The sequence below is a fragment of the Bos javanicus genome, chromosome 11, assembly GCF_032452875.1.
Source record: "Bos javanicus breed banteng chromosome 11, ARS-OSU_banteng_1.0, whole genome shotgun sequence".
Lineage (NCBI taxonomy): Eukaryota > Metazoa > Chordata > Mammalia > Artiodactyla > Bovidae > Bos > Bos javanicus.
The window spans coordinates 35,653,582-35,676,578 of NC_083878.1; positions in this window are offsets into that span (position 1 = coordinate 35,653,582).

Sequence of the window (22,997 nt, forward strand, 5' to 3'; positions counted from 1 at the left end):
TGATCTCTGGTTCCTCTGCCTTTTCTAAAACCAGCTTGAACATCTGGAAGTTCATGGTTCATGTATTGCTGAAGCCTGGCTTAGAGAATTTTGAGCATTACTAGCGTGTGAGATGAGTGCAATTGTGCGGTAGTTTGAGCATCTTTGGCATTGCCTTTCTTTGGGATTGGAATGAAAACTGACCTTTTCCAGTCCTGTGGCCTCTGCTGAGTTTTCCAAATTTGCTGGCATATTGAGTGCAGTAAAGCTAAATCTTTGGCATATTAAGAAGTTTAATGTCTAAATCCAGAAATATATATATATATATACACATATATATATATATATAAATGTTTATTGATGAGAAGAAAATGACCAAACTAGAAACAGCTATAAATCAGTGGCTCTGAAGCTCTGAGATTAGAATTGGGAACTCATGAAGCAGATTATATATCTGTTATAAGCATTCTTATAGCATTTAGTGTACATGAATATGTGTGTTGTGGGGGATGGTCTGTGATGTGTGTATAGCTCTCTCTTTAAAAGAAAAACTTTGTGAAAAGAAAGCCTTCATGGAGTACATCTTTTTCTATATCCACCAAAGGGAATAGTGAAGTCCACTGTACAATATAGTGCTGCTGCTGCTAAGTTGCTTCAGTCGTGTCCAACTCCGTGTGACCCCATAGACGGCAGCCCACCAGGCTCCCCCGTCCCTGGGATTCTCCAGGCAAGAACACTGGAGCGGGTTGCCATTTCCTTCTCCAATGCATGAAAAGGAAAAGTGAAGGTGAAGCCGCTCAGTCGTGTCTGACTCTAAGCGATCCCATGAACTGCAGCCTACCAGGCTCCTCTGTCCATGGGATTTTCCAGGCAAGAGTACTGGAGTGGATTGCCATTGCCTTCTAGTATATACAAAATAGTGTACACAAAATAATATAGCCCAGTATACAATAGTATACAATATAGTGTATAAAACATTGTATACAATAGTATACAATATACAATAGTATACAAAATAGTGAAGTCCAGTATACAATAGTATACAAGAAAAAATATAATTCAAAAAAAGTAAACAAGATCAAATAATAGGACAAAAATCATGTATCTGTCTCATGCTTACTTCTCTTCAAATACAGAGGCCATCAACCCCTTCCCAATGTTCCCTAAGATCTCCTAGAGAATCACTTCAGTCATGTGGGGACAAAGTCAAATCAAATCTATCCTCTGCTGTCACCTTCATACTTCTTCCCTCCTCCTGCCAAAAAAGGAAAAAATTTATAGACACAAATGAGGCACTTTATATACTAGAATGGAATTTGTCTAGCCTCTGAAGCAGAAGATGTTAAATTTCTACAAAATTTCATTTTAGTGCTAGAAATTCAATTCCAGACCATGATATCATTTATTTTACTTCCCTGGGCTGTTGAAGAATCGAAACAAAGGTGGTACTTTGTTTTCCCCTTAAATATGAAGTTTAAAAAAAGGAATTGGCAATTTTGCTATCCAAAAAGCAAGTCATAAAGGATATATTATACATCGTAAGAAAACCTGTCAATCTATCTCACCTTTCATGATATTAAGATCAACCAAGAAAGACTTCTTAAAAATTACATGCCAAAACACAATATACAATAACAAAACTTTGATAAATTTTCTGTCATAAATTGATAGACTAGAAAGTACCTTTTTATTACATTTGCTTGTCTAGAATAACTTCCGTACACAATAGAAATATAGTTACTATGTTTCTGTGTCAAAATCTCAGCTGAGGACCATAACTATGTTTGCCGAAACAATGTATAGCACATAAAGCCAGTACATCTTTTATTCATAAGCAACCTTCTTCAAATAATACTGAAAGAAAAATATCTAGGTTATTTTCAGACTAGGATACTAAGAGAGCAATGAATATATTATGTCCTTGTAACAAAATTAGAGCTGTCAATATGCAGTGAAAGCTTGGTTCACAACGAAAGACCACAGAACACGTTTCTATCTGGCCTTGATACATGAGCAAAACATGATATGCATTGTCCTGTCATAATCCACTCTATTACAACTGTCTGAGCAGTGCATTTTCCCCTGGGACATTTCCCTTTGGTTCTCCTCTTTCTGAAGCACTGCCAGTATTGTCAAACTTAAACTATTTCGAAGGTTTCCCTCTGTTACTTTCAAAGCCACCAAGTCAATGTGATCCAGAGCAATTTAGAAATGCCTCTAACCAACCTGGAAATGTTAGCCATGGAGTATGTTTCTGCAGTGATGAGTTCTCTTGAGATATCACAATTTTTAAATGTTTAACTCACTAAGAAAAAGTCCTTACCGTAAGAGCTTTCTGAATAGGTATCATCACAGGGAAGACAAGTGGCAAGAACTGACACACACAAACACTATTCAAACAGTCCAGGCAGCATGAGGGACCACCCATTCCTGAAGGTTTCAGTTGCTCATTTAGACACAAATTCTAAAATTGTTTGGAGTGGAAACATTGTTCTCAGTCTCTGGCTTGAAAATTGCCCACTAACGCCTTCAAGCAACACAACTAGATCTTTTCTGGGACTTTCTGAGTAAAAGAACAAAATTTTCAGACATTCCAAAAATTACTTCTCTTTGTTATTTAGCAGTCACTCTTCTATAAACATGACATCCTCCCCACCTTCCATTACCATCATTTTATATGTATTTTGATTCAAACAGGCAGCTAATACCCAACTAATTATGCATCTGTGATCTGGAGACATGGGCTGTGGAACAGGCATTCCTTCAGGATTCAGGAAATGACCAGCTGGGTCACACCACTATATTCTTACTCATAAAAACTAGAAACCAATTATATAGTTTCTTGTTTTTTCTGCAGCAGAGATCCTATCAGAATAATTGCACAGGGCTTCAATAGATTTTTTTTTTCCAGAAAAAATCTCTCTATCCCACCACTCAATCACTGAAGAAAATACTCTTAATTTGTTACTAGATAAGAAAGTGCAAGGGACTTTTAACTCATCAGATAAAAAGTTTAATGTAGGCTATAGCTGCAGGCTCAGAAAACATGACAATATTCTTTAAGAGAGATTTATTACCTTTTTGAGTTAGTTCCATTGATTTTTCATGGCTATATACCTATGTTTCCTGCTGCACCACAACATCTATTTTCTATTTGGATACTTATATTTTCCATCTGCCTACTACTAAGTCAAGTCTTTAATAAATTTATAAACGGTTTTTAGGGTGACCTTAGCAGACCATGCCTCTGTTTCTTTCAAAGTAATCTCCAGAGACAGAGGCCAAGGTTGGTTTCCCTACTTCTAACACAAATAGGAAAATAAATTGCAGGTTAAGCTACAAACAATGTTAGATGTTGTACTTCTACCTCTAAAATGATGCAATAATATTGATACAGTTTCTTTTTAATACCATTGAATAACTTGATTTCAATAGTTGGAGAATAGTGTACATGGATAAGGCAATGGCACCCCACTCCAGTACTCTTGCCTGGAAAATCCCATGGACGGAGGAGCCTGGTGGGCTGCAGTCCATGGGGTCCCCAAGAGTCAGACACGATTGAACGACTTCACTTTCACTTTTCACTTTCATGCATTGGAAAAGGAAATGGCAACCCACTCCAGTGTTCTTGCCTGGAGAATCCCAGGGACGGGGGAGCCTGGTGGACTGCCGTGTATGAGATCACACAGAGTCGGACATGACTGAAGTGACTTAGCAGCGGCAGCAGCAGCAGTACATGGATAAAAACTGAATTTGTTAGACTTTTTAAAATTCTTTCTAATCTAAGGAAATGACAAACAAAGCTTAGAGAGTAGCACTAAGTAAGTGGTTATTAAATGCTACTGAATAGTGATTTCATCTGACATTTTTAATGAAATATTTGCTCATGAAAGAGAATAATTTTAGCTACTACAAAGCCTAATCCAAAGTTGAGACCACCTAAAATAAGAATGTAAAAATGTGTGCATGGTCACAGGATAATGACTGTTTGTGTGAAAAGAGATGACCTGAAAACCCTGTGAGAAGTGCCTGTTTAATTGACAAGGGAAAAAAAATGATCATATTTAGCAACAATTGTCCAAAGAGACCTTAGTACTTATCTCACTGACTCTTACACCCAAAATACTACCCCCCATCCCTACCAAACTGACTGTGGTCACTGGTTCTGTTTGAAAACCTTCCAAGAAAAAGGAGGTTACTCCCTGCCATTACTCCATCCAATTTGGGCAACTGAATTCTTTTTCACCCCAAATATATATGCAGTGAGTTGACTGCATTTATTTTACTTTTGATCTCTAAAGAGTTACAGTTAACTAAGTGCCATGAGACATTTTCATTTGCACTCTTAAGTCAGCCAGTCTCTTGGATCTAATTTTAGAGACTAGCTTGAAAGTTTGCCTTGTTCTCCATGTTATTTTAGGCCAATATTAAAATAAATTTACAGTATACTTTTATTGTGAAATGTTTTAAACACACAGAAAAACCTAAAACAATAAATGCTTATGCACCAACTAACTTTTCACAATTTTTCATGTTTATTTTAAATATTAAAACAAAGCAAATCAGAACAAAGTAAATCAAACAACAACCAACAATTTCACAACATGGTTGAATCCCCCAAACCTAACTCCTTTCCTTTTTCCCAAGAACTTACCACCATACTGAATTTACCTCAAATCACTTCTCTGCATTTTATAGTTTTGCTCACTGCTCATATGTACATATCCTGTAAATAATATAGAAATATTTAATACATTTTAAATTCTGCATAAATGATATCAGTCTCTCAGTAGACATACAGGTAGATAGGTAGGCAGATAGACAGATATACACACACAGTTGACCCTGGAACAACTGGGCTTTGAGCTGCACAGGTGCACCTTTGTGTGGATTTTGTCAATAGTAAACAGTGTGGTACTACACAATCTTGTGTTGGTTAAATCAAGGGGAGTGAAACCACAGATATGGAGTCACCTTGGATACAGAGGGTCCACTATAAGTTATATGGGGCTTCCCAGGTGCTGCTGGTGGTGAAGAATACACCTACCAATGCAGGCAGACATAGTCAGGAAGATCCCCTGGAGGAAGGCATGACAACCCACTCCAGTATTCTTGCCTAGAGAATTCCATGGACAGAGGAGCCTGGTGGGCCATGGCCCGTAGGGTCTCAAAGAGTCAGACATGACTGAAGTGACTTAGCACACACTACAAGTTATATGCAGATAATTTTCCACTGCTCAGAGGATTGGCAGTCTATGTAGTTCAAGAGTCAGCTAAACATATGTCATATTCTAAAGCTTGCTTTATTCTATTTAACTTCTGAGATTTGTCTGGGTTGATACATATAGCTCCAGTCAATTCATTTTAACTTTTGAATAACCAAAATAAAAAATTAAATACTGCAAAAATGTGTGTGCTTGAGCACATGTGGAAGAGTTTCTCTAGGGTATAAACCTAAACATGAAATTACTTGGCTATAGTAAAAAGGAGCACTGTAAGGGGATTAAACCAATTTAGACACACACCAGTAGCCTACTCCTCCACTATCTTGACAACAGTTGGTATTTTAAGACTTGATACTTTAAGCTAATCTGATGGGAATTCTATTTCATTGTTGTTTTATTTGCATTTCTCTAATTACCAACAAGGCTAAAGTGTCTTTGCTTATAGTGTTTGACCATCTAGCTTTCTTTGTCCATGAATTGCTTGTGTACTTTTTTTTCTTCTGAGTTACTGGTCTCTCTTTTATTTAACTTTATATATTCTGATATAAATCATTCAAGTCTCTCTAACATGTGACTTTTATTTATAGCTATACAGATATTTTTATAGCACTAATGCAATCAAATTTGTGAATATTATTCTTTATGGTTTGTGCCTACTGTGTCCAGTCTAAACAAATTTCCCTCTTTCCAGAGGGTCATAAAAATAACATACATTTTGTTTTAAGAGCTTTAAAATTCTGGCTTTCACATTTCTGTTTTTCATCTTCCTGGGTCATATCCTTGTGTCTATGGATAAAACTTGATGTTATTTTTAATCCAGAGAGATAAGATCTGTCCCAGCACCATTTATTAACTGCTCTAGTCTTTTCCCCTTGATTTATAATGGCATCTCTGTCATTTGTCATATTTTGTATTTTAATGGTTCATTTCAGGATTCTCTGTTCTTTTCCATCATTCAATATACTCTCTGAAATAATGCCACATTTCCCCCTACACTATTTTAATCGCTCTAATTTATAATTAGCCTTGGTGTCTTGTAGGGAAGCACTATTACCATGTACCTCTCTGCGATGGTTAATTTTTTGTGTCAACTTGACTGGGCCAAGAGGTGACCAGATTAAACATTATTTCTGCTGTATCTAGGAGAGTGTTTCACAACGAGATAAGGATCTGAATCGATGGATTTACTAAAGTAGTTCACCTCCCCAGGGTGAGTAGGTACTATCCAATCTGCTGAGGGCTTGAATAGAACAAAAGATAGAGGAAAAAGAAATTTGCCCCTTTTACTTCTTGTCTGCCTGTTTGAACTAAAATATGAGTCTCATCCCCCCTGGACTGGAATTTATACCATCAGCTCCCCTGATTCTCAGGCCTTTGAACTTGTACTGAAATTGAACCACCAGCTTTCCTGAGTCTTCAGCTTGCACATGGCAGATCATGGGATTTCTCAGCCTCCATAATTGCGTAACCCAATTCCTTATAACAAATCTCTTCCTGTGATTACATCCTATTGGTTCTGTTTCTCTGGAGAACTCTAATACATTTCTCTTCAAAACTGCCTTAATTATACTTGACTTTATGCTCTTCAACAAACATTTTAGTGATCAGTTTGCACAGGAAAGTTCCTATTAGGATTTAAATAGAAGCTGAATTAAATGTATAGATTAAGTGATATTTTTCACATTAAGTAACCACGTACATGGCAATTTTATATCTTTCCATTTAATCAGATTTTTAAAACCTTCTTCAATAGTATCTTATATTTTTCTCAATAAGATCCTTAAGCACTTTTGTTAAATTTATTCCTGGTTATTTAGTTTTTAGCTCTATGGGCACTTGAAAAGAATATATATCTTTACAAATGGCGTATATAATTTTAAATGTATTTTAGATCAGACTCACTAATTTTCTTATTTAAACATTCTAAATCCTTCTAAAATTTTTCCCCGCAGCTTCAAATAAGTGTGATTAAATCTCCCACTACGACTGTATATTTTTCAAATTTGCCTGTGTTCTGTCCATGAGGACCAGAACTTTTGGCTCTGCGTTCACTTTTCCTCTCCAGTAACCAGAATGGTGCCAAGTATATAACTTTTTCATATTCTTGGTGGATTGATTTTGATTAATATATAGTAACTCTATTTACTCTTATACATGATTTTTGCCTTAAATTTTATCTTTTCTAACATTAATTTTGACACAGCAGCTTTCTTTTAGTTCACATTTGTCTGATAAATTCTTTTCTATCCCTTTATGTTCAAATATCCAGCATGGTTTTGCTCTAGGTCTTTCTGTTGTTAGCACCATGCTGTTGTTGTTGTTCAGTCACCCAGTCGTGTCTGACTCTTTGTGACCCCGTGGACTGCAGCATGGCAAGGCTCCCTGTCCCTCACCATCTCCCAAAGTCTGCCCAAGCTCATGTCCATTGCATGGCAATGCCATCCAGCCATCTCATCCTCTGATGCCCCCTTCTCCTTCTGCTCTCAATCTTTCCCAGCATTAGGGACTTTTCCAATGAGTTGGCTGTTCACATCAGGCAACCAAAAGGCTAGAACTTCTGCTTCAGCATCAGTCCTTCCAGTGAGTATTCAGGGTTGATTTCCTTAAGATTGACTGGTTTGAATTTCTTGTGGTCCAAGAGACTTTTGGAAGTCCTCTCCAGCACCACAGTTCGAAGTCATCAATTCTTTGGTGCTCTGCCTTCTTCATGGGCCAGGTCTCACAACTGTATGTGACCAGTGGGAAGACCAAGCCGCGACTATATGGACATTTGTTGGCAGTGTGATGTCTCTGCTTTTCAACACACTGTCTAGGTTTGTTACAGATTTCCTGCCAAGAAGCAATCATCTTCTGATTTCATGGCTGCAGTCACCATCGGCAGTGATTTTAGAGCCCAAGAAGAAGAAATCTGTCACAACTTCCAACTCTTCTCCTTCTATTTGCCATGAAGTAATGGGGCCAGGTGCCATGATCTCAGTTTTTTTAAATACTTACTTTAAAGCTGGCTTTTTCACTCTCTTCTTCACCCTTATTAAGAGGGTCTTTACTTTCTCTTCTCTTTCTGCCATTAGAGTGGTATCATCCACATATCTGAGGTTCTTGATGTTTCTCCTGCCTATCTTGATTCCTGCGTGTAACTCATCCAGCTCAGCATGTCTCATGATGTGCTCAGTATATAGGTTAAACAAACAGGGTGACAGCAGACAGCCCAGTCATACTCCTTTCTCAATCCTGAACCAATCAGTTGTTCCATACAGGGTCCTAACTATTGTTTCTTGACACACATACAGCTTTCTCAAGAGACAGGTAAGACAATCTGGTATTCAGTTTCATTCAGTCACTCAGTCGTGTCCAACTCTTGAGCCCTCATGGATGGCAGCTCGCCAGGCCTCTCTGTCCATCACCAACTCCTGGAGATTACTCAAACTCAAGTCCATTGAGTCAATGATGTCATCCAACCATCTCGTCTTCTGTTGTCCCCATCTCCTCTCACATTCAATCTTTCCCAGCACCACGGTCTTTTCAAATAAGTCAGTTCTTCACATCAGGTGGCCAAAGTATTGGAGTTTCAGCTTCATCATCAGTCCTTCCAATGAATATCAGGACTGATTTCCTTTAAGACAGACTGATTGGGCCTCTTTGCTGTCCAAAGGACTCTCAAGAGTCTTCTCCAACACCACACTTCAAAAGCATCATTTCTTTGGCACTCAGCTTTCTTTATAGTCCAACTCTCACATCCATGTATGACTACTGGAAAAATCATAGCTTTGACTAGACAGACATTTGCTGGCAAAGTAATGTCTCTGCCTTTTAATATGCTGTCTAGGTTGGTCATAACCTTTCTGCCAAGGAGTAAGCATCTTTTAATTTCATGGCTGCAGTCACCTCCTGCAGTCATTTTCAGTTCAGTTCAGTCGTTCAGTCGTGTCTGACTCTTTGCGACCCCATGAATCACAGCATGCCAGGCCTCCCTGTCCATCACCAACTCCCGGAGTTCACCCAGACTCAAATCCATCGAGTCAGTGATGCCATCCAGCCATCTCATCCTCTGGTGTCCCCTTCTCCTCCTGCCCCCAATCCCTCCCAACATCAGAGTCTTTTCCAATGAGCCAACTCTTCGTATGAGGTGGCCAAAGTACTGGAGTTTCAGCTTTAGCATCATTCCTTCCAAAGAAATCCCAGGGCTGATCTCCTTCAGAATGGACTGGTTGGATCTCCTTGTAGTCCAAGGGACTCTCAAGAGTCTTCTCCAACACCACAGTTCAAAAGCATGAATTCTTCGGCACTCAGCCTTCTTCACAGTCCAACTCTTAGTCATTTTGGAGTCCCCAAAATAAGGTCTGTCACTGTTTCCACTGATTCTCCATCTATTTGATGGGACCAGATGACATTATCTTAGTTTTCTGAATGTTGAGTTTTAAGCCAACATTTTCACTCTCCTCTTTCACTTTCATCAAGAGGCTCTTTAGCTCCTCTTTGCTTTCTGCCATAAGCAAGATGTAATCTGCATATCTGAGGTTATTGATATTTCTCCCAGGATTCTTGATCCCAGCTTGTGCTTCATCCAGCCCAGCATTTCTCATGATGTACTCTGCATATAAGTTAAATAAGCAGGGTGACAATATACAGCCTTGATGTACTCCTTTCGCTATTTGGAACCAGTCTGTTGTTCCATTTCCAGTTCTAACTGTTGCTTCCTAACCTACATACAGATTTCTCAGGAGGTAGATCAGGTGGTCTGGTATTCCCATATTTTTAAGAATTTTCCACAGTTTGTTGTAATCCACATCGTCAAAGGCTCTGGTAGAGTCAATAAAGCAGAAGTAGATGTTTTCCTGGAACTCTCTTACTTTACCAATGACCCAACAGACGTTGGCAATTTGATCTCTAGTTCCTCTGCCTTTTCTAAAACCAGCTTGAACATCTAGAAGTTCACAGTTCACATGCTGTTTAAGCCTGGCTTGGAGAATTTTGAGCGTTATTTTGCTAGCATGTAAGATGAGTGCATTTATGTGGTAGTTTGAGCATTCTCTGTTGGGATTGGGATGAAAACTGATCTTTTCCAGTCCTGTGGCCACTGCTGAGTTTTACAAATTTGCTGGCATATTGAGTGCAGCACTTGCACAGCATATCTTTTAGGATTTGAAATAGCTCTACTGGAATTCCATCATCTCCACTACCTTTGTTCGTAGTGATGCTTCCTAAGGCCCAGTGATTTCCCATTCCAGATTGTCTGGCTCTATGTGAGTAATCACACCACTGTGATTATCTGGGTCGTGAAGTTCTTTTTTGCATAGTTCTTTTGTGTATTCTTGCCACCTCTTCTTAATATCTTCTGCTTCTGTTAGGTCCATATCATTTCTGTCCTTTATTGTGCCCATATTTGCATGAAACATTCCCTTGGTATCTCTAATTTTCTTGAAGAGATCTCTAGTCTTTCCCATTCTGTTGTTTTCCTCTATTTCTTTGCATTGGTCACTGAGGAAGACTTTCTTATCTCTCCTTCCTATTCTTTGGAACTCTGCATTCAAATGGGTATATCTTTCCTTTTCTCCTTTGCCTTTCGCTTCTCTTCTTTTCTCAGCTATTTTTAGGGCCTCCTCAGACAACCATTTTGCCTTTTTACATTTCTTTTTTTTAGCAGTGGTCTTGATCACCACCCACTGTACAATGTCAGGAACTTCTGTCCATAGTTCTTCAGGCACTCTGTCTATCAGATCTAATCCCTTGAAGCTGTTTGTTATTTCCATTGTATAGTCCTCAGTTCAGTTCAGTTCAGTCGCTCAGTCATGTCCGACTCTTTGCGACCCCATGAATCACAGCACACCAGACCTCCCTGTTCATCACAAACTCCCAGAGTTCACTCAGACTCAAGTCCATCAAGTCAGTGATGCCATCCAGCCATCTCATCCTCTGGCGTCCCCTTCTCCTCCTGCCCCCAATCCCTCCCAGCATCAAGGTCTTTTCCAATGAGCTAACTCTTCATATGAGGTGGCCAAAGTACTGGAGTTTCAGCTTTTGCATCATTCCTTCCAAAGAACAACCAGGACTGATCTCCTTTAGAATGGACTGGTTGGATCTCCTTGCAGTCCAAGGGGCTGTGTTCTCTCCCTGTTATTTGACTTGAGGCCAAACTATGATGGAGGTAATGAAGATGATGGTGACCTTCTTCAAAAGGTCCCATGCAGGCACTGCTACCCCAATACTCCCAACCCTGCAGCAGGCCACTGCCAACCCACACCTCTGCCAGAGACTTCTGGACACTCATGGGCAAGTCTGAGTTAGTCTCTTGTGGGGTCACTGATCCTTTCTCCTGGGTCCTGGTGTGGGCAAGGTTCTGTTTGTGCCCTCCCAGAGTCTGCTTCCCCAGTCCTGTGTAAATTCTTACAGCTCTATGGTGGGTTAATGGTGACCATCTCCAAGAGGGCTTATGCCATACCCAGGTCTACTGCACCCAGAGCCCATGCCCCCACAGTAGTCCACTGCTGACTTGTACCTCCTCAGTTCAGTTCAGTTTAGTCGCTCAGTCATGTCCGACTCTTTGTGACCCCATGAATTGCAGCACACCAGGCCTCCCTGTCCATCACCAACTCCTGGAGTTCACTCAAACTCACATCCATCAAGTCGGTGATGCCATCCAGCCATCTCATCCTCTGTCGTCCCCTTCTTCTCCTGCCCCAAATCCCTCCCAGCATCAGAGTCTTTTCCAATGAGTCAACTCTTCGCATGAGGTGGCCAAAGTACTGCATTTTCAGCTTTAGCATCATTCATTCCAAAGAACACCCAGGGCTGATCTCCTTTAGAATGGACTGGTTGGATCTCCTTGCAGTCCAAGGGACTCTCAAGAGTCTTCTCCAACACCACAGTTCAAAAGAATCAATTCTTCAGTGCTCAGCTTTCTTCACAGTCCAACTCTCATATCCATACATGACCACTGGAAAAACCATAGCCTTGACTTCATGGACCTTTGTTGGCAAAGTAATGTCTCTGCTTTTGAATATGCTATCTAGGTTGGTCATAACTTTCTTTCCAAGAAGTAAATGTGTTTTAATTTCATGGCTGCAATCACCATCTGCAAAAAAAATAAAGTCTGACACTGTTTCCTCATCTATTTCCCATAAAGTGATGGAACCAGATGCCATGATCTTAGTTTTCTGAATGTTGAGCTTTAAGCCAACTTTTTCACTCTCCTCTTTCACTTTCATCAAGAGGCTTTTGAGTTCCTCTTCACTTTCTGCCATAAGGGTGGTGTCATCTGCATATCTGAGGTTATTGATATTTCTCCCAGCAATCTTGATTCCAGCTTGTGCTTCTTCCAGCCCAGTGTTTCTCATAATGTACTCTGCATATAAGTTAAATTGACACCCAAACACAGTTCTGTCTCAATCTGTGTGGGGTCTCTGGGTCCTGTTGCGCACAAGGTATTTTTGAGCCCTCTGAGTGTCTCTGGTGGGCATGGGGTTTGATTCTAGATGTGATATCGCCCTTCTACCATCTTGCTGGGGCTTCCCTTTGCCCTTGGACTTAGGATATCTCCTCAACATCACTCCAGCACTGTGCAGCCGCTGCTCCATCTTGCTGGGGCTTTTCTGCCCTTGGATGTGGGGTATCACCTCACAGTCACTCCAGCCCCGTGCAGCCACCACTCCAGTGGTGGTATACCCATCAGCTTTCCACAGTTTGTTATGATCCACCCAGTCAGAGGCTTTAGTGTAGTCAATTAAACAGAGGTAGCTGTTTTCTTTTGGAATTCCCTTGCTTTCTCTGTGATACAGGGAAAGTTGGCAATTTTATCTTTGGCTCCCCTATCTTTTCTAAACCCAGCACTTAGACATCTGGAGGTTCTCAGTTCACATGATGCTAAATAAAGCCTAGCACGCGAGACTTTGAGCATGACCTTAGCAGCGCGGAAGATGAGTGCCACCACCTAGTGGTTTGAACAGTCTTTAGTACTGCCCTTCTTAGGAACTGGGATGAGGACTGACCTTTTCCAGTCCTGTGGCCACTACTGGGTCTTCCAGATTTGCTGACATACTGAATGTAACACTTTGATATCATCTTTTAGGGTTTTGAATAGCTCAAATGGAATCCCACCACATCCACTAGCTTTACTGACGGCAGTGCTTCCTAAGGCTCTCTTGACTTCACACTTCAGATATCTGGCTCTGGATGATTGACCACTCAATCTTGGTTATCCAGTTCATTAACATTTTTTTGTATAATTCTTCCATGTATTCTTTCCATCTCTTCTTGGTCTCTTCTGCTTCTACTAGGTCTCTATCATTTGTCTTTTATTGTCCCCATCTTTGAGCCAAATGTTCCCTTGATATTTCCAATTTTCCCAAAGAGATCTCTAGTCATTCCCCTTCAGTTGTCTTCCCCTATTTTTATGCATTGTTCATTGAAGAAGGCATTCTTGCTTCTTGCTTTTCTTTGAAACTCTGTATTTAGTTGAGTGTACCTTTCCCATTCTCCCATGCTTTTCACTTCTCCTCTTTCTTCAGCTATTTGTAAAGCCTCCTCAGATAACCACTTTGCCTTCTTGCTTTTCTTTTTCTTTGGGATGGTTTTTTTTTCTACCTCCTTTACAATATTACAGACCTCCATCCATAGTTCAGGTACACTGTTTACTAGATCTAACCCCTTGAATCTATTCATTACCTCCACTGCATATTCACAGCAGATTTGATTTAAGTCACACCTGGCTGGTCTAGTGGTGTTCCCTGCTTTCTTTAGTGTAAGCCTGAATTTTGCTATGAGAAGCTGATGATTTGAGCCACAATCAGCTCCAGGTCTTGTTTTTGCTGTCTGTATACAGTTTCTCCATCTTTGGTCACAAAGAATGTAATCAATTTGATTTCAGTATTGACCATTTGGTGATGTCCATGTGTAAGGTCATCTCTTGTGTTGTTGAAAAAGGGTGTTTGCTATGACCAGTGCATTCTCTTGGCAGAATTCAGTTAGCCTTTGCCCTGCTTCATTTTGTACTCCAAGTATCATCATAAGGCAGGATATTGAATATATGATAATGTGGTGAGATTTATCACACTGACTTCTATCATCCTAATTTTCTTCTATGTATTAACCTGTCTTTTGGTTTTATTTTCCCTTTTTATTTCCTTTATTGGAATTGATAAAGTATTATATTTTCCCTTTGCTGGTATGTGTCATAGATTATATATCTATTCTTTCAATAATTAACATTTTTAATTTTTTATTGTGGTTAGAAAAAAAAAAAACAAACAGTGAAATTGACCATCTTAACTATTTTAGATGTACATAGTTCAGTGGTATAAAACACATTCACATTGTTAGGCAACTACTACCACCATGCATCTCCAGAATTATTTTGCCTTGCAAAACTGCAACTCTATACCTATTAAACCATAGCCGTCCATCCTCTCTCATTCCAGCCCCTGGCAACCACCATTCTACTTTCTGTCTTTGTGAATTTGACTACTCTAGGCAACTCTTATAGTATTTATCATTTTGTGATTGGCTTATTTCCTTTAGCCAATCTATCTTCAAGGTTCATCTTGAAGGTAAACTATCTTCAAGATTCATCCATGTTGTAGCATGTGTCAGAATTTATTTCCTTTTTAAAGATAAATAATATTCCACTGACTATATATCCCACATTTTGCTTATCCATTCATCTTTAAATGAACATTTGAATTGTGTCTACCTTTTATTCATTGTACATAATGCTGTTATGACTTTGAGTGTGCAAATATATCTAAGACTCTCTTTTAATTTTTTTTTTTTAGATATCTACCCAGAAGTGGAATCACTAGATCACATGGCAAGTCTATTTTTAATTTGTGAAGGAACCTCCACACTGTTTTACATAGCAGCTGCACCAGCTAATGTTCCCACCAAAAGGGCACAAGTGTCCCAACTTCTAAATGTCCTTTCCAACTGTTGACTTTTTTTTAATAGTAGCCATAAGTGTAACTGTCCTTATATTTGTAACACATTGAACTATAAATTATTATAACAAAGCAAAGGTTATGCTAGATTTCCATCTCATCCCAAATATGTCTCAAATATGAAGTTCCATTACCCACTGAAAATTATCCTCCCATCTCTAATTCTTGTGGTTTACATTTGTCTTTTTAAATGTTGTTCTGTAGTCAGTACACATTTTACATGGTTTTAACGTCTGTGCTAAAAACTTTTCTCCTAAAATATTTAATAATTTTTAACATTTAAAAACTCAATGTATATAGGCCTGGGGCAAAAACTCGATTGCTAAACAGTTTTAGGCTGAATATCACCTGATTGCAGCACTTTCAAACCACTGTTCTACTATTTTCTAGTATATACTTGTGTAGAGAAGGCAGTTCTCCACTGAAGTGTTATTCCTTTGAGGGAAACCTATCTTGTCTTACTGGATTGTCAGATGTTCTGTTGACATTCAAATACCTGTATTATTTCTTCTCTGTATCATTTACTATAAAAAAGGTTTGAGCTAGTTACTCCTAGTGAATTCAGTGATCAGTCACTTAAAAAGAAAAACAGAATGGCAAATATTGTATCTAAGACAGGAATTCTGCAAGGCCTTTTTGTCTAACATCTCTTCCATTTTCTGCAATTCTTGAAAATAAGCAATGGTGGCTAATTAGTAAAATTAGCGAGAGAGTCTCTCCTTATTGTTTATATACTATAGTCTCACAATAATCTTCCAAGTTGTAGATTTGTTTTATTCATTCTTTCAGTCTCAAGATTCAGGGATTTAATTCTGGAAATTTGTACATTTTATCTCTTCAAATATTTATGTTCTATAGTTCTTGCCATTCTCCTGTAAAGCTCCTTTAGGTCTATGTTGGAACTTTTAAGTCTCCCTTTTATATCTACTAACTACTCATTCATATTCTTTGTCTCATTGTGCTAGTTTGAGTGAATTTCTTACCATCATGTTCTGGTTCAAAAACTCACTCACCAGGTACAATCTAGAGTTCATCTAATTTGTTCCATTTAAAAATATTTTAATGACTACATATTTCATTATTAACATGCCTTTTACATAACCATCTGTCCTTCCTTGATTTATTTATGCTTATATATTTTATAACATTATGTTCTTTCATAAAAAATTGTCTTAAGTATTCTAGACACATATTTAAAATCCCTTGTGCTACTGTTACTATGGTTAGTTTCTTTGGGAATAAATCCATGTTTTGAGTGTTGATGGGCTGTCTTTTGTGATTACAATTACTTATGCATTTTTGAATTTTGGTTTGAGTGATCATTTTGAATATTTGGTTTTTGTTTCTGTTATTATTTTGTCTTTCCATCTTTCTCTGTGTTCTTCCTTCCACATTGAAAGGTTTGGCAGTTGTCACTTTCCAAACCCTCAGAACTCTAATGGAAATTGAGGACTCGTGCCCATTGTGGTGTTGATAAAATTACAGATCCAATTAGTGGTCCAGAGCACAGCTTAGTCCAGACCTGGTTGGGAGATTATACAGGATCATGCAAATCTCTATTTCAGCTGCTTGCTTACATCCAATACCCCATATAATGGCAAGGTTTTATTTTTCTCTCAGTTTACTTTCAAAAGCTTCTTGAGCAGTCCCTGGATACAATCAAGGAGTCTTCTTCAGGGTCCCATCCCGCATGAAGTACTTAAATTTCTTTTGTCCCCAAAGGGTCGAATGAAACCACAACTTTCTGCTGAGGTCAAGGGCCAGAAATTGTGTAGTCCATCTACAGTCATCATTTTTTTTTGTTTTTCATCTGAGTCAGATCCATGGAGATTCTTTTTCTTTGTTTATGATTTTGTTTTGTTTTGTATTTTAGCATGGCAGTGTGATTTTTATTTTGCCTTGTCATAGTTTATCTATGTGTTTAAAGCAGAGAATATGAATTACAGCATTAACTCATGGTCCTATCTTGACCAGAAATCCATATTATGATAATTTTAAAGGTGACCCCACCCTCCTACCTATTATATTTTTCTAAGTTTTATATGCATGTAAAATTCCTTGAATAGAGTTATGTTGCCAGTTACAAATTTCCCAAACTAGGATATTGTCATACTCATATTTATTATACTTGTTACTGAAAACATTATAAAAAACTGTCACATGTTCTGCTGAGATTCAAATACCTGTATTATTCAAATACTTGTATCATTTACTATAAAAGGAAAAGTTTGACCTAGTTACTCTTAGTAAATTCAATGATCAGTTTTCTAAAATTTGTTTGGGGGAGATACCAACAACTTTATTAGTCCACTTAAAAAGGCAAACAGTATGGCAAATACTATGTCTAAGCCAGGAATTCTGCAAGGCCCTGTTTGCTAGCACCTCTCCATTTTCTGCAATTCTTGAAAATTAAAAACAGTGGCTACTTTTCCACCTCTGCATCTTTGTTCAACCTCCATCCCAAAAGTATTCCCTTAGTTTTGAAGAACTGACTTGATTCAAAAGAGCAAGTAATCCACAGTTATCTGGCTTGAGCTTCCATTTTCCCTTACTTATGTTTACTTACACTCTACTTGTCAGTTTGTAATTTATTTTCCTTGATAAAGAAGAACAAAGGATAACAGAGACTGAGTAGTTAAGCTTTCTAACATCTCTACAGGGCTTCTCTGGTGGCTAAATGGTAAAGAATCTGCCTGCCAATGCAGGAGCCATGAGTTTGATCCTGGGTCAGGAAGATTCCCTGGAAAAGGAAATGGAAACCCACTCCAGTATTCTTGCCTGGGAAATCCCATGGACTGAGGAGCCTGGAGGGTTACATCCATGGGGTCGCAAAAGAGTTAGACAGGACTTACAGACTAAACAACAAAACATCTCTGCACAGTAGAGCATCTTCCTCCCGTGATATCCTTATTCTTTCCTTAATTCCCTTTCTTGTTTCCACTAGATTCAAAGTATCCTAATAATACCTCTTAAATGTTATCCCTTTTATGCCTTTTATGCCTATATTTTTATAAACACGTGCTCCCTCGATAACTTCTAATAGTTTTAAAGTAGTTAGTTTATATTTATAGAGAATGGCTTATCTCTTTATTAAATATTTGAGCTTTGGATTTTAAAAACATCTTTAACAGCATGATCAAATGACTAAAGTCTCTGATTTCAAATACATGATCCTTTGATGATATCAAGGGTATCTATCTGGTAGTAGTAATAGCCATATCAATATCTAACTTTATGAGCACTCATCATGTATCAGTGAATTTCACCAAACACTTTACATGAATTATCTCATTAAATCCTTAAAATAGTCCTAAAGTAGCACACTGGATTAAATAATGTGCCCCCAAAATTCATGGCACCCCACTCCAGTACTCTTGCCTGAAAAATCCCATGGACAGAGGAGCCTGGTAGGCTGCAGTCCATGGGGTCACGAAAAGTTGGACACGACTGAGCGACTTCACTTTCACTTTTCACTTTCCTGCATTGGAGAAGGAAATGGCAACCCACTCTAGTGTTCTTGCCTGGAGAATCCCAGGGATGGCGGAGCCTGGTGGGCTGCCATCTATGGGGTCGCACAGAGTCGGACACTACTGAAGCGACTTAGCAGCAGCAGCAGCAGCAGCCCCCAAAATTCATGTCTACCTTGAATCTCAGAATGTGACCTCTCAGAGTTCTGGGAGCAAGGCAAAATTCAAGGCACTGGCAGTCTGATGCTCTATGAAGACTCCAGGGGAAGAAATCTTCTCACCTCTGGAATCTCCCTAGCCAGGAGACTGGTGGTTGATGGAAATCCTTGACCTCCTTGGCTTTTGAACTCCTCACTCCAGTGTCTGCCTTAGTTTTCATGTGACAACCTCTCTGTGTGTTTTCTCTTCTTATTAGGGTGCCAGTCATAGGATTAGGGCCGATCCTTATCTAGTGTGAGCTCATCTTCAATAATTATGCCTGTAAAGCTCTGTACAGTCAGCAAAGACAAGACCAGGAGCTGACTGTGGCTCACATCATGAACTTCTTATTGCCAAATTCAGACTTACGCTGAAGAAAGTAAGGAAAACCACTAGACCATTCAGGTATGACCTAAATCAAATCCCTTAGGACTATACAGTGGAAGTGACAAACAGCTTCAAGGAATTAGATCTGATAGACAGAGTGCCTGAAGAACTATGGACAGAAGTTCATGACATTGTACACGGGCTAGTTATCAAGACCATCCCCAAGAAAAAGAATCGCAAACAGTCAAAATAGTTGTCTGAGGAGGCCTTAAAAACAGGCCTCCTGTGAAAAGAAGAGAAGCGAAAGGCAAAGGAGAAAAGGAAAGATATACCCATTTGAATGCAGAGTTCCAAAGAATAGGAAAGAGAGATAAGAAAGCCTTCCTCAGTGACCAATGAAAGGAAATAGAGGAAAAGATTAGAATGGGAGATACTACAGACCTCTTAGCAGCAGCAGCAGAGATCTCTTGAAAAATTAGAGATAGCAAGGGAACATTTCATGCAAAGATGGGCACAATAAAGGACAGAAATGGTATGGACCTAAAAGAGGCAGAAGGTATTAAGAAGAGGTGGCAAGAATACACAGAAGAACTATACAAAAAAGATGTCCATGACCCAGATAATCATGATGGTATGATCACTTACCTAGAACCAAATATCCTGGAGTCCAAAGTCAAGTGGGCCTTAGGAAGCGTCACTGCAAACAAAACTAGTGGAGGTGATGGAATTCCAATTGAGTTATTTCAAATCCGAAAAGATGATGCTGTGAAAGTACTGCACTCAATATGCCAGCAAATTTGTAAAATTCAGCAGTGGCCACAGGACTGGAAAAGGTCAGTTTTCATTCCAATCCCAAAGAAAGGCAATGCCAAAGAATGCTCAAACTACCACACAATTGCACTCATCTCACACGCTAGCAAAGTAATGATTAAAATTCTCCAAGCCAGGCTTCAACAGGATATGAACAATGAACTTCCAGATGTTCAAGCTGGATTTTGAAAAGGTGGAGGAACCAGAGATCAAATTGCCAACATCCGTTGGATCATCAAAAAAGCAAGAGAGTTCCAGAAAAGCATCTTCTTCTGCTTTACTGACTACGCCAAAGCCTTTGACTGTATGGATCACAACAAACTGTGGAAAATTCTGAAAGAGATTGAAATACCAGGCCACCTGATCTACCTCCTGAGAAATCTGTAGGCAGGTCAAGAAGCAACAGCTAGAACTGGACATGAAACAACAGTCTGGTTCCAAATCAGGAAAGGAGTACGTCAAGGCTGTATATTGTCACCATGCTTATTTAACTTCTATGCAGAGAACATCGCGAGACATGCTGGGCTGGATGAAGCACAAGCTGGAATCAAGATTGCCGGGAGAAATATCAACAACCTGAGATACACAGATGACACCACCCTTATAGCAGAAAGTGAAGAACTAAAGAGCCTCTTGATGAACGTGAAAGAGGAGAGTGAAAAAGTTGGCTTAAAGCTCAACATTCAGAAAATGAAGATCATGGCATCTGGTCCCATCACTTCATGGAAAATAGATGGGGAAACAGTGGAAACAGTGACAGACTTTATTTGGGGGGGCTCCAAAATCACTGCAGATGGTGACTGCAGCCTTGAAATTAAAAGATGCTTGCTCCTTGGAAGAAAAGATATGACCAACATACATAGCTTATTGAAAAGCAGAGACATCACTTGTCAACAAAGCTTCATCTAGTCAAAGCTATGGTTTTTCCAGTAGTCATGTATGGATGTGAGAGTTGGACTATAAAGAAAGCTGAGCACCGAAGAATTGATGCTTTTGAACCGTCATGTTGGAGAAGACTCTTGAGAGTCCCTTGGAAAGCAAAAAGATCCAACCAGTCCATCCTAAAGGAAATCAGTCCTGAATATTCACTGGGAGGACTGATGCTGTAGCTGAAACTCCAATACTTTGGCCACCTGATGCAAAGAACTGACTCATTGGAAAAGACCCTGATGCTGGTAAAGACTGAAGGCAGGAGGTGAAGGGGACAACAGAGGATGAGATGGTTGGATGGCATCACCCACTCAATGGACATGAGTTTGAGTAAACTTCAGGAGTTGGTGATGGACAGGGAGGCCTGGCATACTGCAGTCCATGGGGTCACAAAGAGTCAGACATGACTGAGCAACTGAAATGAACTGAACTGATGTTTGAGAAAGAGATGTATGTGTATGAATGCATATGTATATACATATATAAACACACATATACAACCACATGCATCCTTCAGATCACCATGAAGGTGTATAGATATGAGTGCTATGAAAGCTCAGAAGTAGACAAAGCATTGCAGGTTAGTTTCATCAATTATTTTTCTTATCAAGGAGGTAAAACTTGTATCTTAGGTTTTGATGGAATTAAATGAAGACAGTACAAATTGGAGTGCTGGGGATAGAGTGAATGAACACATTAGAAGGTGGAATGTTGCAGCTGTTAAACCATTCTGTCTTAGCAGAGAATCCAGAAGAGGATTAAAGCAAGGATAAGGTTGGGAATGCAGATATAGGGGGCTGATGGAATATCACATACACTAGGACAGGAAGTGGGCCTTCATCTAATGGTGAAAATTGTAAAGTGAGTGTAAAAGCATTTTGCTTTAATGAAATACTTAATGAAAATTCTCCATTTGGAAGATTAATCCAAAAACTGTATAAAAATGTGACCTTTTGGGAAACAGTGTTAGTGGGAGAGAAACTTTTAGAGAACAAAGCAATAATCTAAGTATGAGGAAATAAAGGCTTAGATATGATTGGTAGCAAAGGAAAGAAAATGGTAAGATAAGATTCAAGAATGTTGCAAGGAGATAAGAGGAATTAATTCCTGATTGACTTGGATAGTGGGGATATAAAGAGAAAAAGGAGGCAGAAAGAATTAAATTGCTGTTTAATACTTAAAGAGAGGAAAATGAGATTAGAACAAAAATTGTTATTTTAACAAATCCAATTTACCCATATCCATGATCATTATAATTATATTCTATCTTGAAAATGGATTGACTCAAATTTTTTCTACTACAATTGCTTTGATTACACACTGTAGTCTTTTTCCTATATTTACATAAAATCCTAAAAGTTATAGACCTTTGAAATTATAGCTAGATGTAATAATTTTGGAATTACAGTCCCAAATCATTACATTTGGAGTTGGATATAACCACATAACACATTTTTCTATGAAAATAATAGTAATAGGGTTAGCTAAACAAATAAAACTGTGTTGTTTTTTTTAAAGGCTACCTAGTCTACTGATAAATTTACCTAATTTATTTGTAATAAAAAATGAGACTGGCATTCACAATCTGCCTAGTCAACTGATCTTTAATGTGTATAACATGGAAAATCAAGAAAGCATTAACCAGATTTCAGAGAGAAAGTTTTAGGTAGTCAGCAAAATAGAAGATGTCTTATATCATATAATGTTCCCTCTTTTCCAAAACCATGAAAAATAAAAAAAAAAATCAGGTTCATTCAAATTCCAAGCACAGAGTTAACACATATAAAGTAAAATACAGTTTAATTGCAAATCTGCTCCAAAATTTTTAATTTTTTACAAAATTATGTCAATCAGTTCAGTTCACTCAGTCGTGTCTGACTCTTTGCGACCCCACAAACTGCAGCACACCAGGCCTCCCTGTCCACCACAACTCCTGGAGTTCACCCAAACTCCAGTCCATCGAGTCGGTAATGCCATCCAGCCATCTCATCCTCTGTCGTCCCCTTCTCCTCCTGCCCCCATATCCTCCCAGCATCAGAGTCTTTTCAGATGAGTCAACACTTTGCATGAGGTGGCCAAGGTATTGGAGTTTCAGCTTTAGCATCAGTCCTTCCAAAGAATACCCAGGACTG